The 19,721-nt window shown below is 43.5% G+C and overlaps 1 protein-coding gene across 2 annotated transcripts in view; it reads right to left on the bottom strand.

Annotated features, from left to right (window-relative positions):
* Window positions 1-19,721, bottom strand: part of KLHL29 (kelch like family member 29) — a 633,192-nt gene that overhangs the window by 411,962 nt on the left and 201,509 nt on the right. The window lies entirely within an intron of this gene.

Raw genomic sequence — 19,721 nt, 5'->3', positions numbered from 1 at the left:
ATATGTGAGTATCTGTATCAATTACGACGACATCATTGGACTCGCCTGCCAGATGCTGAGCGTAATATAACAACCAGCTCTAAATCATGCTGTAATCAGCGGGTGCCGGCAATGCCGTACTGTACGTCGCCACGGCTGTACGGCTCCTGGTCCTGCCAGCGTGTCATTACCACATGTAACAATGCTTCTCCTAACGACACAGAGAAAAGGAACAGGAAAATAAAATAATCATTTCCATGTTCAGCCGACTAACGTGAACCACAGATGTGGAACCAGATGTTCCAGCAGGGGGTACCTCCACTGTTTCCAAATTGTACCATTCTATGTACTAAACCTTGGAGAGGGATAAAGAGAACAGAGATAAAGTACCGGACAAAAACACCCTAACTGTCATTTTTCAGAGGGCCGGGTGGGTCAAGCTTCAACAACTGATAAAGTGGAGAGGGATAAACAACCAGCCAATCAGACCCTAACTGTCATTTTAGAGGCTGTTTACAAAATGACAGGTAGAAGCTGATTGGCTGGTTGTTTAATCACTGTCCACTTTATCACACAGTCTGTAACATGGGCGTTTGGAGCTGATTGTTACTTTAGCGCAGTGCACTTTTTTGCTCTCTAAGGGCCATATGTATTAAGCTTAAAAAAGTGATAACATAGAGAGTGATAAGCAACCAGACATTCAGCTCCTACCTGCCATTTTTCAAACCCAGTCTGTAACATGGCAGGTAGGAGCTGATTGGCTGGTTGTTTAACACTCTCTACTTTATCACTTTTTGAAGCTTGATACATCTGGCCCTAAGAACCCCTTAATTACTACACATCTCACTAAGGGGCATATGCATCAACGTCTGGAAGGAGATGTGGAGAGCGGTAAAGTGCCTTCCAATTGGCTCCATTCCGTCATTTCCCCCCTTAAACACAGCCTGTAAAGTGGCAGTTAGGAGCTTAACGGCTGGGGCTCTATTTCTCTCCACTGTATGACTCTCCAAGCGTTGATGCATATGACAACAATCAGCAGAACAATCTTTATATATAGATTTTCATCGTATTAACAATAAATAAGCATGTATTCAGATTGTGTCAGGCCAGTGTTAATGAATTCAAATGTCTATACAGTCATGTGGTATATAGGGGTACAGTAGGTCATACAAGGCATGTATACCTTACTGGAAATTGTGTAATAAAATATAAACACAGGAACGGCCTAGGACTGGGGCTTAAACTCTAGTCCTGGATGGTGTAATGGTTAAAGTTACTGCCTCACAGCACTGAGGTCGTGGGTTCAATTTCCACCATGGCCTTAACTGTGCAAAGTTTGTATTTTATCCCTGTGCTTGAGTGGGTTTCCTCCGGGTACTCCGGTTTCCTCCCACAATACAAAAATATACTGGTAGGCTTATTGGCTCCCAGCAAATGTAACCCTAGAATGTCTGTGTGTACGTGTACATGTGGTAGGGAATATAGATTGTAAGCTCCGCTGGGGCAGGGACTGATGTGAATGTTTAACTAGACTCTGTAAAGAGCTGTGGTATATGTGTGCGCTATATAAATACCCCACCAAAAGAAAGGACATCATATCATAGCGGGACAATGACAATCGGGCTAAAATTGCGAAAATTGCCTTTAACTGGATCTCCCCCTGCGACCAGATCTCAAAGCGTTTGTTGGATATGGTCGTATACATTTGCTTTAATAAGATATACAGTATTAGTGTGCATTTTCAAAAATATACTTGTTTTTTTTTTTTATAAAAATAAGAAATATCATTACACTTGACTGGAACCTTCCTATACAAATAAATAATTTTTTATTATTATTATTATTATTGTGATGTTCATTCTCTTCTGCTCTTTTAGCTTTCCCTGGTGACTGCTACAGCGAAGCGCTGTTGCAAGCAGATGAATTATTTAACGGTTTAAAAAAATAAATAAAAATAAATGATTTTTATTGGCCCAATGACCACGGAACTCTGGTTTCACCTCAATTTCATCTGAAAGACCTTCTGTAATATCTCGTAGGACTGCAAATCTATACAGAAACAAGCCACTGGTCAATGACGTTCTCTCGCACAGACCCCTTAAGCAATGTCATTACGAGCAGAGCTGGTGGCGGTAAGAGAGGATGTGATGGGGGCCTCGCTGCTCCCTGGCTGGAGTCTTCGGATATATATATATATATATATATATATATATATATAGATGTCTCTTTTCAGACCTCATTTGCTTGAATTTCTGCTTCTATGACAGCACACAAAAAAAATTCTGAATTTAAAATCTACAGAATGTCCCCATGCTAACGTCCCTGTGCTCTGTGCCACCGGCGGCCACATTCCACTATATTCAAGGACTTTTCCAATCTGTACCCTGTCACTAACCAATACAAACTTATTGGATTTCACATTACAGTCAGTCTTTCGAGAAGTGTTCTCCACATGAGAATGTTGTCATTCATCAGAGGGAGAGCAGTTACAGATATGAGTAATGCCCATATTCCCGCACTGTAGTGCCGCTCGTAGGGAACAGTCCTGTGTCAGCAGGGCCGCGGTTCATGCCTTGTTCCGACAAAAAATATATATATATATATGTCTAGTGTCTATGTATCTCTGAAACACTGCCATCTGTTGGCAGCAAGTTAGACTGCATCTCTTTCTCTCTCACACATGCACAAACATAGAGGCAATCACAATGAGGTTTTGCCTCCCCCTTTTCCATAAGCATCAGCACAAAAGGATGCCCATGCTGAATATCAGCCTTGCCAGAGAGGGATCTTCAGATCCTTTCCCAGCAGGCTTCATGCTCCTCCCCTCTCCTCTGTCACCTGACTATTTCTCTCCTATAAACTCTTCTCTGGCACTGGCTCCGGACAGAGCTGCTTTCCCTGCAGCAGGGTTTGGAATAAATCAAAATAATTCTTTATTACTGCAATATGTGGCGATACAAAACCATCAACGATATTTGTTAAATAGGCCCCTTATATCTGTTATCGACATCCTGAAAATCCAACAACTATCTGAATCGAGTAAATTATTTCATAACTAAACACAAACTTTTAAGCTGCAGCCTGCTGCCACCGTACGATGCTTAAATGGCAAATCCCGTCCTCGGCAACAAGATCCGCAGTGCTGTACCAGCAACGGCAAAACGTTTGTGTTCACTTGGATTGTCAGCCTTTTATCTCACAACAGCTGCGCAACATACACACGGATTCACTTCCCTCTGGGATATTTTTCTGCATAGTTGACTAATACAAACATAAGAAATCCTTTGAAGGGATTACACACTTCTTCTGTACTCCAGATACACATTCCTGCCTTATGAAAACCTGAAAAGAGGTCTCAAAACATCTATCAAAGTATCGCGCCTTGTAATACGTACTATGGGAAGGTGCGAAATCAGCAACAAACATCTGACGGTTTTCCCCCCAGCACCGGAGCCAACTCTGCCATCTGTCCGGGTGTGTTTTACTGCTACATTTAATTTCCTGGGCAGCCGCTACTGTCGTTTAATAATTCGCCATATCCCTTGTTCTGGAGTTAGGGTGTCCCAAGCATCCTGCTGTATGGGAGAATGCATTGCCAAACATGCACGGATTTCTCAGTCTATAGTACTCCGGAGACGAGAGATAGGTTGTGATGTACAACTAATAAAATGTATAGTTTCAACTCCACTAAAGGAATTGGCAGCTTTCCTCCTGTCCTCCAAATGCCACCCAGACAGTAGGTTGTTTTACAAGTTTACATTTAATTTGTTCACTGCATTGGTACAAATAAAGATTCAAAATCACAACTTCCATCACTTTAGTATCTTTGGATTCAATCCAATTAGGTGTGAGTTTCTCAGCGGCCGTACTTTTCAGCAGCCAGAGCACGTAGAAAACTTTTGAGCGAATGCGGGATGCAGTGCCGGTGTGCGGCAATGGTAACTTGCACCCTTCGCATCTAATTGTGTACACCCCATGAATTGGAAATGATAATGATAGTATCTTGCGTCAGGACAAGAGCACCAAGTGACAAGACCAGCTATGTTCGTGGCTGCAATTAAATAAGGACACTCACAGATCACAACCGAACCGAAAATGCAAGTGGTTAGCCGTCATCTTCAGACCTGATTTACAGGTAAACTCAAGAATAGATATCATATATAAATGTATACAGTCCATTTATATCCTTGGTTGTCCATTGTCCTGCTCCTCCGGTGCTGTCCATGATCATACAGTATTTCAACCTGCTGGGGGAAACTGGTTCCATTCCCCTGTAAGTTCCCTGTTTCTTTTCCCTACCCTCCCTTCTACTTCCCTTCCCCACTTTCCCCTTCGCCTATAACTCCTTTACCATCTTTCCCCTCTATTTCCTTAAAGTGGAAGGGGAAAGAAGGGAGAGGGGGGATGAGAAATAGAAGGGAAGGGGAAGAGGAAGAGCAAAGAGGTGAACGGGAAAGATGGTTTCCCCTTCACCTCTTTGCTCTTCCTCTTCCCTTTTATTTCTCATCCCCCCTCTCCCTTCTTTCCCCTTCCACTTTTTTCTCTTACCCTCCCCTCTTTCCCCTTCCCTTCTATTTCTCATGCCCCCTCTTTCCCCTTCCACTCTCTTCTCTTCCTCTTCCCCATCCCCTCTTTGCCCTTCCTCTATTTCCCTCATCCACCTCCCCTCTTTCCCTTTCCCCTCTCTTCTCTTCCCCTCCCCTATTTGCCCTTCCCTTCTTTTTCTCACCCACCTCTTTCCTCTTCCCCCTCCCCTCTTTGCTCTTCCCTCTATTTCTCAACACCCTCTTTCCTCTTCCCCCCTCCCCTCTTTCTCCTTCGCCTTTATCTCCTTCCCAGTGTTGCCTATTGCCTTGTGTTCTGATTTTCACAACCAGACTTTTTATTTTTTATATGTACCGATGCCTTCTTTTGCTTCTCTGTTTGTAAGCACTATTCTCTTTTTATGAAGTCTGGTGTTTTGCAATGTTCTCGACAACAACCACCAGCTTTTATTTTTTCGACGGCTTTGCCCGATTCCTCAAGCGTTGGCGCACATGTGTGGAAAGGGATGGGGACTAGGTTGACAGGTGAATAGTGCATTACACTGAAGATAAACTGAATTATTATGTACAAAAAGTGTTTAAATGTGTTCACAAATCAAAAACATACAGCCATGGAGGCATTACTATTCAAACCAGCCTTGTAATGCAAAAAAACCCCCAATATATTTATATACTGTATGTAATCTATGCTTTTGTTGGCATATACCATTTTCTATTTGTCACAGCGTGTGCTGGTGGTATAGCAAAGAGGGTCCAGCTTGATGGATATATCTTGCACACAACATGACCCATTCCAGGAGGGACAAAATGCTCTGTTCCTGGACTTCCCTTTCATTGGTAGTTGCAGAGGCGGGGCTCCAGCACCATCCAAAATTCAAATATATGGAAGCTGCACCCACTCTCAGTGAGACCTGGCTGACAATGATTGGCAGTGTTTTGGGTGGTAGTCGGTTTGTCTCCCTTTTTGAATCTTGGTGCTGTATACTACAAAATGGCCGCCATCACCCGGCACAGACAACGGTTCCCGCAAATATGCCATCAGCAGATTACCGGTTCTTGCCATTGTGCACACAAAAGGTGCGCAGGAAGCTTTGTCACGGAATAAGGCATTTTCGCTTATATTTCTATGAATGGAACATACCGCTATTTTTAAATAAGAGCAACTTTTCTGTTACTTGTAATTTCCTTTCAATAAGAAAACGACAGGGATTTTGTTGCTGTTTGCGGTAAATAATCATTTCTGCTGTGCAGTGAAATTTGGATAACATTAAGGTATAATTTGGAGTCGATCACGCTGAAAGGGTTCATTTGAAGCTGACAGATATCTCTACTTTCCCCCCGCTGCAAAGTGTATTGCAAGGAAGCGCGTCTTAGGTCATCGTGGCTGGAAAGTGTTTGTGCTCTACATTAGGGATACTACACTGATAGATGGCTTTTATATTCATTATTTATAGATGATAAGAAAACAAAAATCAATATGCTTTTCCTGCTCGTGGATCATCAAAGGAAACATGCCTCTAAATGAACCAAACTGCGCCGGTGCCGTTGCCGTGTCCCACTTACTGCGACACAGAAATGCAATGCTCTATAGACAAACCCATCTAAGTCATTAGATACGGTGATGAGGGTGGTTGGTGCATCAAAGGGCAGCATCGACTGGTTGCTAGGGCGATGAGAACGTGACACAATGACGATTGTTGTGAGTTCCCAGGACCACGTAGAGACAGTAGTTCTCTCTGAAAATAGGGACACATTCATTATTCCGGTTCCGGATAATTGGATCGGCCGAGTTTAGGTCGACAATACCACGGTTGACAGCTTATAGCTAGACGTCTAAATTTGGTCGTCCCCGTTTACGTATGTCGGTGAGGCTAAATCGATGGAAGTAAATCATCAACGGGACCATGGTTGACAGTAAGAAGGTAGACACAAGGTTTTTGTCTTCTTTTGGTGCCAAATGTCAGAGGGGTGCCCGTGGATTCTGTGTATGTGCACGGGCTGCGCTCACCATGCTTTGGGCACGGTGCCTCACTACACTCAGCACACTATTATAATCTTACTCTATGTCCATTTGTATAGTAGAGTAGGAACCAAGTGGACCGGCACACAAAAAAACACAAAAAAAATTGTCAACCTTGCTACGGTCAACAATGGCCTGTCAATGCTTAACGTCTGTCAATCTAGTGTCACAGTCTATTGAAAAATGAGGTCGACCAAGTTAAGATGTCTAACTAGACACCGACGACCACTAGTGGTCAACCATGGTATTGTTGACCTAAACCTGGTCGATTCGCCTTCCGGATACCCATTATTCCTGACAGTAGGTGACCAGATTCACCAACTGTATGAGATATACGGGCTATTCATTAGATGTCACTGATATCTCCCCGCGATAAAGCCCACATACACTAATATGTAGAGTTAGACTGCAGGAAACTATGATATCTTAGATTGGTGTAAATTCCCAACACCGATCAATGGGAATTGATGATAATGGTATTTCATCATCGATGGCTCGACACCGATGGTATATTATATATGCCATAGTATCAGTAGGCTATGAGAAACTTCCTGCACTCTAACTAGGGAATGGATCATAAGGTCTATAGTTATTAGGTTCGCAGTGTCCAGGTGGACCCCAAAAGGTCAACATGGGAGAAAATTGACACAGCGTGAAACGATTGACACAAAAACGGTCGACGCGTGAAAAAGTCATTCGTTTTTGGTGTAGATTTGTAGATTTAAGCATGTGGACGCCCAATTAGCCTGCCACATCTAACTTGTCATGTCAATCTTTTGTGCAGGACGACCTGTTGACTTAGATACTGTCGACCTATCACCCAGATGAAACCCCCCCCGCCAACACTTCTACCAAATTAATCCTCGAAGATTGCTTTGTTTTTCGAGTTATACGGCAAAACATCCAATTCCCATTTAGAGTGCATCACCATTGTCCTCTGGAAAATGTGACAGTTAGTAAACTCTCCACATGCACCTATTGGGTGACCTGTGACATGTGATTTGCTAGGTTTTCTGGAAACTGTGACAGTTATTTGCAGTCACCCATCCATTTTTTCAGCAAACCTTTGCCTGGTTATAACCAGGCACATCAGCTAGTTATTACTATTATTATTGTTATTAATAATAATTTTCAATAATTCACCACAGATTTACACAACAAATACACACAGGGAACTTCAAACTTTAATACTAGCACCTGTATGAGATTGGAAAACAGGATTAGAACCCCTTTAAATCAAAGTCCGTCTCAAGTAAAAGGCTTTTCATACTGTAAGCACACATACACAGCTGCACATTATACCATGCAGCATGACACCAGAGGTTCATGCGTGAAAGCAAAGAGGTGTAGACAGTACTTATGTTTCCTTTATTTTTAAGCAATTTGTCCTGGCGAGTTACAGCAGCGCAATTGTATGATAAACACAACTTCATACTGCTGTACTTAAAAGAGTCGGCAAGGAAGAAACAGGGCACCCTGCGGAGAGGCGCGCAATCCCATTTCTGGAGTGCTCTAAACTGTGAACATTTTGATAAATTGATTAGTATAGTCTGCCCTACATACAGTAGATGTTAGCCCAGCAACAATACATTCCAGGCAAGAGGAAGACAGAATACTACATTAACAAAACACAACACAACACAGGCAAAACATACAGAGCCTGGATTTTCACAGTACATGTCTGACAATTATTCCGATGCTCCACAATGAATACAAACCATCCGATAAATGTCTTATCACAAACATGCATCTGTCTATATATATGGGTGTACGTGTACTTGTTACCTTCCCGTTACAATGACAGGTACAACACAGTAATGTTAATGCCTTGACACTTGAATTCCCCCCATTGAGGTGAGGAACTTTTAATATACAAGACTAGTTAAAAGTCTGCCAAAATGAAGTCTTCTGCAATGTACTTTCACTTTGAGCTGTGACAGATTTTACTTTCACTTTCAGCAGTGACAGTTTTTAGCCTGCCAACTATCCGCCCTACCCCAGGTCCATATCTGCTCCTACCTCCAATCTCTGTCTTCATAGCTCCCGTCTCTCCATATCCAACAAGTTTGAAATAGATCAGTGTCCCTGCAAAAAGTGCTTTCACTTTCTGTTATGACATCTTTATGCACTTAAAGGAGTAATTCAGTCCTTAGAGTGGCCTCTAGTGGTCACTGGTGGTACTTCACCTCATCGAGGTGAGGAGTAGTTAGCCTTTTATATATACTTTAAAGTGGCACCTCTTTATTTAGGGGTTAGTGCAGAATTTAAAGAGAGATAGATAAAACTGAGAAGCTGGCACCATGTTTTCTACATGCGGGGTGGAAGATGTGGGTAGACACACACAATGAAAACGGTCAAGATACACCTCTGTTTTGCAACCACCCCATGCTACCTTCCCCAAATGGTCCTTAACTGTCAATCTCTCTACAAATAGATGCTTATTGTGAGTGGCTTGGGTAAGGTGCCTCGGCATGTCTGCAGTGCAACTTCCGTCAGTACTTAGTATACGCAGTGTTCCGATTATCGCTCAGTTGCGTGAATATTGGCACGGAATAACTAGCTGTTATTTATTATTTCCCGGGGAAAGGGGGTGGGGTTGCGTAATCTTGGCCCAGACAGTGCAGGGTTAAAAATTACTCACAAGAGGAAGGTTCAGAAGCGGAGGAGACGTGGGAGGGGATGATTTGGGAAGAGCGAAAAGCAACATTGAGGAATGTACTTTCTCTTTGCAACAAATTGTTTGATCATGGATGGCGAAGGCTCTTCCCAAGCTGACCAATGTGGGGGCATAGGACCGTCAACCTTCTAGAAAGAGATAAGTGACTGGGAGTTGACTACTCTGCAGAGGTGGCTATATCCACAGTTGGTTCTAACTCAGAGGTGGTTCAACTCAGAGGTGGCTATATCCAGAAGTGATTCTATTCAAAAGTGGCTATATCCAGAGGTGGATCTAGTCAGAGGTGGCTATATAAAGAGGTGGTTCTACTCAGAGGCGGCTATATCCAGGGGTGGATATACTGAGATGGTTCTACTCAGGAGGTGGCTATTCGCAGAGGTGGTTCTATCAAGAGGTGGGTATTCCCAGAGGTGGTTCTACCCAGAGGTTGCTCTATCCATATGTGTCTATACTCAGAGGCGGCTATATCCAGAAGTGGATATACTGAGATGGTTCTACTCAGGAGGTGGCTATTCCCAGAGGTGGTTCTATCAAGAGGTGGCTATTCCCAGAGGTTGCTCTATCCATATGTGTCTATACTCAGAGGCGGCTATATCCAGGGGTGGATATACTGAGATGGTTTTACTCAGGAGGTGGCTATTCCCAGAGGTGGTTCTACTCAGGAGGTGGGTATTCCCAGAGGTGGTTCTACCCAGAGGTGGGTATTCCCAGAGGTTGCTCTATCCATATGTGTCTATACTCAGAGGCGGCTATATCCAGGGGTGGATATACTGAGATGGTGCTACTCAGGAGGTGGCTATTCCCAGAGGTGGTTCTATCAAGAGGTGGCTATTCCCAGAGGTTGCTCTATCCATATGTGTCTATACTCAGAGGCGGCTATATCCAGGGGTGGATATACTGAGATGGTTTTACTCAGGAGGTGGCTATTCTCAGAGGTGGTTCTATCAAGAGGTGGCTATTCCCAGAGGTGGTTCTACCCAGAGGTTGCTCTATCCATATGTGTCTATACTCAGAGGCGGCTATATCCAGGGGTGGATATACTGAGATGGTTCTACTCAGGAGGTGGCTATTCCCAGAGGTGGTTCTATCAAGAGGTGGCTATTCCCAGAGGTGGTTCTACCCAGAGGTGGGTATTCCTAGAGGTGGCTCTATCCATATGTGTCTATACCCAGAGGCAGCTATATCCAGATGTAGTTATATGAAATACAATTAAATGTGCAACTATGACATAGGCACTGGTATAGACCTCATACTTAATCATCTTATCTCCATTGATTGCAGTAAGTAGATGGAATTAGAAGCGGCCCTACTCCAGCGGGAGATACAACCTAATCTAATGGAGTTACAGTAATTCAGTAGAAATAAAAGGCACTCTCGAGCCTCTCAGTGTGTAGGGTAATGCATTGCCTGGCAATAGCAGATCACAGTTATTATATAGCTGGAGGTGCAGGCTCTTATTTGTGGTGTTATAATGTGCCCTGGCATGGTTGAGCAATTAATTGCACTCGCGCTGTTCCCGAATCTACTATGATGCTCAGCTGAGATGTTCCGCAACAGCTGTGCTGCCAAGTGCGGCTCATTCGTGCATTATTGCAAATAATGGGGGTCATTCTGATTAACTCGGGAAGCTGCAAAGCTCGCAGCTTATTGAGTCCCTGTGACACTGCGCATGCACCGAGCATCAGGGCAGGGGTTGAATTCGGTTCACCGTGTGTGAACCAGAATCGGACCCAATGTCTCCACCACAGTTAGATACATGAAAATGCTATTTTCACTAAGCCCTATATATGTACAGTATTTCTCATGATCCCGCTGTAATAGAGGATGTATTACCAGGAAAGAGGAAACGGGAGATATGATTATGGGAATATAACTGTCCTAGAATATCCAGCCACTAAAGGCCCCCTTACATGAGAACGATTTTGCACGATTTTGGCAGATTCTGACCATTCGGGTCTATATATCGTCTGAAAAGTGCCAGATAGGAGCCTCTAGGTTTGTTCGGACTGCACCTGTGATATATCGGAATCGGATGGAAAATGGAGTGCTTTTTGCGCATGCGATATATCGTATGTGATATTTTGCAGAAAGTTTGATGACAGTTTCCAGTCCCTCTAGCCCCTGATCCAGGCCCATCAGATATATCGTATGGTACAATGGTATACCATAAGATATATCTCCTGCGATTTATCTCGGCTTGATCAATCGCATGAGATATATCTTATGCAAAAAATGACTCCAAAGTGCCAAATTGGATGCAATAACTCCGGGGTAGGTACAGGGGGAGTTCAAGGGAAATTGCATCTTATTTCAGCATCAGATATATCGTTCTAGTGTAAGGTGCCCTTAAGATCCCACTTCTTCGAAGTTGAGTATGCCAACATTCATTATGTAGACAGTAATAAAATGTTGACATTTCCTCCTGGCGGTCCAATGGTGACCTAACTGCTTCCGGTGGCTGCAGTAGCATCTTCCATCCTGGCTTCAAAATGCTGCATTTTTCTCACCCGATACAGTAATTGTATACCCAGCTTTAACCCAAATACACACTAGCCAATATCGTTTATATACAATATTATCATCGGTTTCCCTTGAACTCCCGGGCGAACGATATAGTGCATACACACTGAATGATATAGCCATATATCCATATAGCCAAAACTGATCTACATGTACTGCATCATTAACCTCTTCAGTGTTATGCTGTGCTGCTGCAGCGATCTGTCCCGGGCATATTCCGGGCATACCACAAGATTACAAACAGTATTGCTCAGAGGGGCAAAATAAGCGATATCATTGGTAATATCGCTTAATGTGTATGGGGCTTAAGGGATACATTTACTAAGATGGGATGTTGCCCATAGCAACCATTGTATTTTACTTTTCATTTATTTAGAACCTTCTAGAACCGGGAAGGGGAACCATTGCCCCTTCAGCTGTTGTTGAACGACATATCCCAGCATGCCCTGCAACAGTTTTAGCATGGCCAAATAGCAAAACTGTAGCAGGGCATGCTGGGATGTGTAGTTCAACAACAGCTGGAGAGCCAAAGGATCCCCACCCCTGTTCTAGAAGATTATGGATTGAATGTGATTGGTTGCTATGGCCAGCATCCCATCTTCAATAGAACTCTCATCTCTGTAAATTTACTCCTAAGTGTCACTGCACATCAGTGGGCGGGGCCTGATTATTAATGATGTCATTATGGCTCCACCCCAGTCTGCAATCACGCACATCTCCTGGGGCACAGGTACAGTAGGTAAGTACAGTACTGTACATGTAATGATTTTGGCAAACACAACACATCTCAGACAGTAACAATGCCGGATTGTCTGTTTCTGCGACTTATGAAATTTCCCAACCTGTTAATAACAAAAAGTTGCCAGTCACTCACAGCATTCACTAACATTGTTCCTGCCCTTCCGTCAGGGTCAGCTTTAATAACTTCGTACTTTTCAGACGCCACATAAAAGCTCGCCAGCCCGCTTACCAACTGGCATTTTTTTTTTGTTTTAAAACAATAATAATGAACTTCATTTTTCAAAGCAAGCTCTGGGCTCATTACTACACTGAACTCATCCACAGCAGAAGTTCAGTGCATATTGGCGGGGCTGCCTTATGCCGGGGGAACATGAGGACAAAATGTTTTCTCAAGCATGCTCGGAGGATTCTGAAAACACATAAAACACGTACAATTACACCCCAACTATGCTGGCAGTCTCCTGTTACGCTGAGCTCGGAGGCTAGGATTGCTGCTGCGGATACACGGGGGGCCTGATTCGGGGGCTTGCACACTGCTGCACTGCCCTTGCACATTTTGTTGCATCTGCTCCTTTATGTCAAAACTACTATCAGCCCTTTCACTGATCGTCTTTAAACCATCCCGTTGGTCTTGAACCTTCCTTATGCTAGGTGCAGATCCTCCTTCAGAGTATGGCCTCAGGTATTACCCGCACCACTCATAAGACAAGACAAGACGCGCAAGACAATCCTGATTGAATGCAATTAGATATGAATGCTACTGGAGGTTGTGTGGGGGTTCCGGAATATGATAGGCTTGCCTGAAGAGGTGAGTTTTCAGGGAACGCTTGAAAGTTTGGATGCTAGAGGAGAGTCTCATTGTGCGTGGAAGGGCATTCCATAGGGTGGGAGCTGCGCGACAAAAATCCTGCAAGTGTAAGTGGGAACGAGTAATGAGTGTGGATGAGAGACGCAGATCTTGTGCAGAGCGGAGAGGTTGGGTGGGGATATATTTTGAGATGAGCTTAGAGATATATGTTGTTGTAATCAGGTTAATGGCTTTGTATGTGAGTAGAAGCATTTTATATTGATATATATAATTAAGATGGAGGCATCATAATTTATTGATTACACTAAGAGGATACAGTAATGTATTGATTATACAGTACTAAGGAGGCACAACTATAAATTAGAGTAAGGCGGCATAATGATTTAATATACTGTACTGAGGGGATACTATTATTTATTGATTAAGGAACTGGTATTATTTATGTATTATACTAATGGGGCACTATCATTTATTAAGGAGCACTATTACTTATTTATTTATTATCCTCGTTATCGTTAGCACTCCGGACTTAAATAACACCATAAGCCACACTCATTGGTCAATGGGTCCTACAGTATGTTAATTACTTACACATGACTCCCAAGTGTCCCGATTCTCCCAGGACAAATTTTTGTGACTGTGCCACCCTTTAGGCTGCAGTGTTCCGCATTGGTAGTGGTGGTGGTTGGGGGGGGGGGCAGTTGGGAGCCCCCATCACTTGCTGCTCTGCTCACGGAGGACAGAGGGGCTGAGATTATGCCAGCAGCTCACAGAACGCTGGGGATGCCCCCTTAGTGATGTGGTCATAGCCGGTTGAGGCACTGCCATAAAGCCACACCCTCTTTTGTCAAAGCCCGACAATCCCTTACAAGATTGTTGGGAGATATCACTTGGCCATTGTGGCTTCTGCATTGGAGACTCATTTTTGTTGTTGTTGCAATTGGTGAGTTGGACAAGCAGTAAGAAGTGCAGGTATTACCTACTGTACTGTGCTATACCGCTAACCTTCAACCTCTGTCTAAGCCAGGTCCGGGAGCAGACTCTGAGTATGCAGCAAATTCTGCACAAGGGGAACAATGTACAAAGACAGTGAGGGATAGTTATTCGCTGAAGCAAAAGAATGAAATGGTCTCTAAAGGGGAAACATTCCATCCGTGAAGGTCCCACTCAGCGCTGCTCATCCCTACACAGCATAAGAGCCTTTACATACATTTTTCCAGGAATTCAGTGATTTAAGAGGAGGATACACAGAACCCCAGCTCTCCACAGAACGCCATCAGTGAACTAATGGAAGAGCAGGAAAATGCCGATTATACACTTGAACAATGACACTGGAATCTGTGCCAGGGAAGGAATAAGCACTGTAATCATTTACATACTGACAAATAGCGCAAATCAATGGGAGCGCTACACACTGGAATCTCTCATAATCAGCTAAAACATCTACAGTATACTGTACAATGACAGCAGAACCATATAAACACAGACTGTCGCAATATACAGTATATTCACACACAGTATCTATCTATCTATCTATCTATTGTATCTATCTATCTATCTATCTATCTATCTATCTACTGTATCTATCTATCTATCGTATCTATTGTATCTATCTATCTACTGTATCTATCTATCTATCTATCTACTGTATCTATCTATCTATCTATCTATCTATCTATCTATCTATCTATCTATCTATCTACTGTATCTATCTATCTATCTACTGTATCTATCTATCTATCTATCTATCTATCTATCTATCTATCTATCTACTATATCTATCTATCTATCTATCTATCTATCTATCTATCTATCTACTTTATCTATCTATATATCTAACTAACTATGTATCTACCTATCTATCTATCTATCTATCTATCTATCTATCTATCTATCTATCAAAACACACACAATATAACCGTGGCATTAGTAATCAGTTTATGGTTCGTAGACAAGGAGGAAGTGCATCACACGGCCCCTATAACGCAGATCCCAAGGCTCATACATGGTCCTGGTTTTAAGGATCTCATGGTTAAGCACAGGTCACTTAATCAGCACTTCAGTTATTTTGATTTAACCATCTGTGCTGAAACCTGGATATTGCTAAAACATGGACTGTTAAAGTGCCCATACACAGGTCTGATTTGGCCTGTTTTCATCGGATTCCAATCGATCGGACGATATATCGGATGAAAACTGGCCGAATGGGACCTGTTTAACATTTCGACCCAGTGCTCGTTCCCATAGGCATCGGATTGGATCCTGTGGATCCCAACCCTGGTCCTCAAGTACCCCCAACAGTGCACGTTTTGCAGGTCACCACACAGAATCACAAGTGCTATAATTAGCTCCACCTGTGGATCTTTTAAAATGTGCCTAAATAATCTGTGCACCTGCTGGGTGACCTGGAAAACATGTACTGTTGGGGGTACTTGAGGACCAGGGTTGGGAAGCACTGCTGTAGATCACACGTGTAACATGTATGATCTATTGGAATTAGATGCATCAGTGTAAATCACAGGTGCTTTTAAGCATCCATGATGTATCACATATGATCAGGCCGGAAGGTGCGCGCTCATATAGTCTGGCGAGCGAGTGTGTGCCCGTATAGTCTGCATTCTCTGCTGCCGGCTGCTGTGCCTGTCATGTGAGTCTGATAGTCAGCAGCGATGTGCACCTCGGAGACCCCCCAATCTCCTCCCCCCCCCGCGCGCCACTGGCAGCTGAAGCGAAAGGTTGTGGTGGCGGCAGGTGTGCAGGAGATTTCCAAATTCCCCTTCAAATGAATGTGCGGCCGCTGATTGGCTGAGAGATCTCTCTCAGCCAATCAGCGTGCACCGACTAATTTGAACGGGAGCTTTAAAATCACCTGCCCGCCCACCACTACTACAACCTGCTCCCCTACCAGCATCTCCCTGGGGGTCCTTTCATGCCAAATCAGACAAGTTGGACCTGTGTATGGGGGGCCTTTAGTGTGACTAGAGGATGGAGGTTGGGAACCACTGTCCTATATTCACGATGACCAAATTAGTATCATCAGACAGATTGATACAGCCAATGACGTCAGTAAGCCATCTCTTTATTCATTGGAGGCGCGGCACGTTTTTAAATTGTTGTTAAATAAGCTTTCTGGGCCTGTGGCTGTATCCACTGTGGGATTGTCACACCCAATACGACACAAACCACGTTCCACGCCCACGACCCCTCTCCCCAATCTGATCACATGTTGTTTCATGCCCATTGATAACTCAACCACTAGAGGAGAGGGAGGAGGTTCCCCAAGTTACAGCGGTGTCAGATTTGTATCATCGATCATAGTTACCGTAGCTTGTCAATAAATGAGCCCCTTCGTATTTTGTCCCATGCACTTCCACATTAAGCTCTAACCAAACTAGGCTAAAGCCGCTCCGATGAAGACTAGACCGTGCCTCCACTCATCCTGGCCAAGAAAGAGTTAATTCATCCAGAAAATTAAGATCTGGTTTGTGTGTTTGCAAATGATACGCTGTCATGTCCGCGGAGCAGGAAGAGAGAAAGGAGGAATTCACTCGGCAAACAGCATTACACCGAATTGGAGCAAACTGCTATTTTCTCCTAACAAGACTTGTCTGTGTGAAACATACAATTACGTGGCCGAAAAAAAAAGAAATACCAGGCTGGTTGGCGGCGGAACAGCACTAAGAGCGCATACAAAGCATGTCACCGACAGGCCCATGATCTGCGAGCTACAGTATCTGTGCATACTGTACGTTATTGATGGCCGGGCGTGAGCGGGTACAGTCAAATGTTAACACAATATATTAACCACATGTTAATGTTTTTGGCATTTTACATGAAAGCTGATATATGCAACCAAAAAACAAAAACAAGCCAGTGTATTCGCAAAAATAAACAATGGCAGCAAAAAGCATAGAACAAGAACAGTTATTTCTGGGCACAGCATACTTTACAGATGGAGTAGAACTCATTGCAGGAGGATCTGTGGTTACCCACTGAATGCCAGAAGTCATTTTCCGAGCTATTCTAGGGAATATTGGCCTGGTTCCACGGTTGGCTTTGAGATGTTGCACGCTGTCAAGAATAATGGTCTCCTCCGCCGATACAGGGTTAAACATGCATTCCATGCTGTAACCGAACCCCCCTACAGAATTTTTCAGTCATTACTTTTCACCTGGCTGTCACATGGTTAGCCTGACCAATGAGATGTCTCCACTTTTTTCCATGGATCGTTCTATGCAGGTACGATTTCCGCCATTAGGGCTTAACCCTATCCCCCGTATCCAGCCGCCTAAACTCCCTCACCCTGCAGCTTAACCCTAAACCCCCCTTGTAAGTTCCTAACCCTAAATTCCACTCTATTGCATAACCTAACTCCCACCCCCTTACCCAGACACACCGTAAACCACCATGGAATACTTACATTTGGTATACCGGCTGTTGGGATTCCGGCAGTTGGCATCATCCATGTGGAGGTTTTGGCGCCGGTGTTTTGACAGCAGTCGAGATTCCAACTGCCAGAATTATAACTGCTTCCCATTGGCTCATATCCAGGGTCAGATCCAAGAATACCAGAACAGTGATAGACGCTCTACCTTCAGAACCACAGTCCTACCCTTCACTGGCGGAAATGGTGGTGAGTCCAGGTGCAAAAATATAATTTGCCCCACCTGCACCACTCCAACCCAAGTTTACAATATGCAACACAGCAGAGTGTGACAGGGAGAGGCAGGGGGAGGCAGAGTGGGTGATAGAAAGACAGTTGGCCCTGCTGCACCAATGGTACAGTAGTTCTGCCTCTGCCTACCTCAACCACACAGCTAAATTAATCTACCGGTGTAGATGGCGCCATGTATAAATTCTGCAGTGTTACTATACAAGAATAAATACCATGATGGCAAAAACTCAGCAATTGTATTCCCAGAACTCCGCACCCCACTTGTGCCGTGAATTTGCATAAGGTTTCCCCTAGCAGGCAAAAACACACCTGAATTTGGTCAGAAGTTTGAGCATTTCCTTGGGCGCGCCCACCGTTTTTGCAGCCACGCCCATGAAACTGGACCACTGGGAATCCACCCCAACACGCCCACCCCCTGTCAATCAGGCTGTGAGCGCTTTTCAAGTAGAAAAATTTGCCTAAGGCGCTTACAACCTAACCTGGCGCATTGCGGACAACGCACCGTAGAAACGCATCAGACCACCCAGTGTCTACCTACGTTTCATTTTCCTTACAAAACACAAGTGTCCGCAAACCAAGTAACATTGAAATGGTGATGTCACAATGCACCAATTTCTAGAATCTAATTTACATAAATGATGTATTAGGTCAATTTGCATATGTTATGAATAGGTCAATAATGATATTCATGCGATCTAATTAGCCGGCAACTGAAGATCTTGGTAACAAAGAGAAAAGAAAAATTAATAATGTCCTAAGTTTCTCTTCAAAATGACTAAAAGCTTTTCCTGCAGCGAAAGTGGTCTCAGGAGGAAGATTTCGGAGCCCATTAACAGCCCGCTGCCCAACAGACCTGTAATGTACTGTAAGTATATCAGATGTCCAGTTACAGCACAAACTCTCCTCTTGCTTAGGTTAATAGTGCAGAAACTACAAACGGGGAGAGTAGTCCCAGAGAAAAAAACTGCCTGGGTTTGTGTCAGTCAAAAAAAAAAAAAAAAGGAGGGTGACAGCATTCGCTGTAGTTTTAGAAAAGCAATTAATTGTCACTTAAGACATCAAATCATGTCCAGGGTAAGATTCAGTGGTCATGGCACCCTTAGGCACAACAGTAACGGCTGACCACCTCTACCTTTATTATTTTCATTGATTAGTTATGCAGTAATATCTCATTTGATGATTGACAATTTAATATAATAGTAAAAAAGACATGAACTACTGTATGACGGTTTCATTTTTTATTCTGAATGCATATTTACTAAAAAGGACATTTAAACTACACTCAAGATTCCATATGGTACAGTAGAGTGGAACTATTTTGCAATTACTGGTAAATTTCAGACTGATGGTTTTAAAACAAGCATGTAATTGCCGTTCCCCAACAGGTACCGCCTCTAAGCACGTGCCTAATAGGAAAATCACCACTGATCATAGTTGCCTACGCTCCTGCATTCTGAAATAGCAGCAATCTCCCTCTCTCCCTGATTAGTCTAGCAATCTCCCTCATTTCACCTAGCCCACATTACACTGTTACATTTTTGGGGAAAAAAGGATTGAGAGATAGATACATTTACATTGAATCATCAGCACCATTTCCCATCACTTTACCAAGTATAGTAGCTCTTACTAACTGCTTTGGGGATCATCTACATTTGAATATAAGTCATTTTACAAGATTCCTCTCAGATGTAGCAGTACACACCCACGCTTCTAGTTGCCACGTTCGCAATCTCCTTTCGCAATCTCTCCATATTTGT

Source organism: Crinia signifera, chromosome 3, assembly GCF_055691185.1.
Source record: "Crinia signifera chromosome 3, ASM5569118v1, whole genome shotgun sequence".
NCBI lineage: Eukaryota > Metazoa > Chordata > Amphibia > Anura > Myobatrachidae > Crinia > Crinia signifera.
The sequence above is the reverse complement of the archived record's forward strand: the minus strand, read 5'-3'. Positions and strand labels throughout refer to the sequence as shown.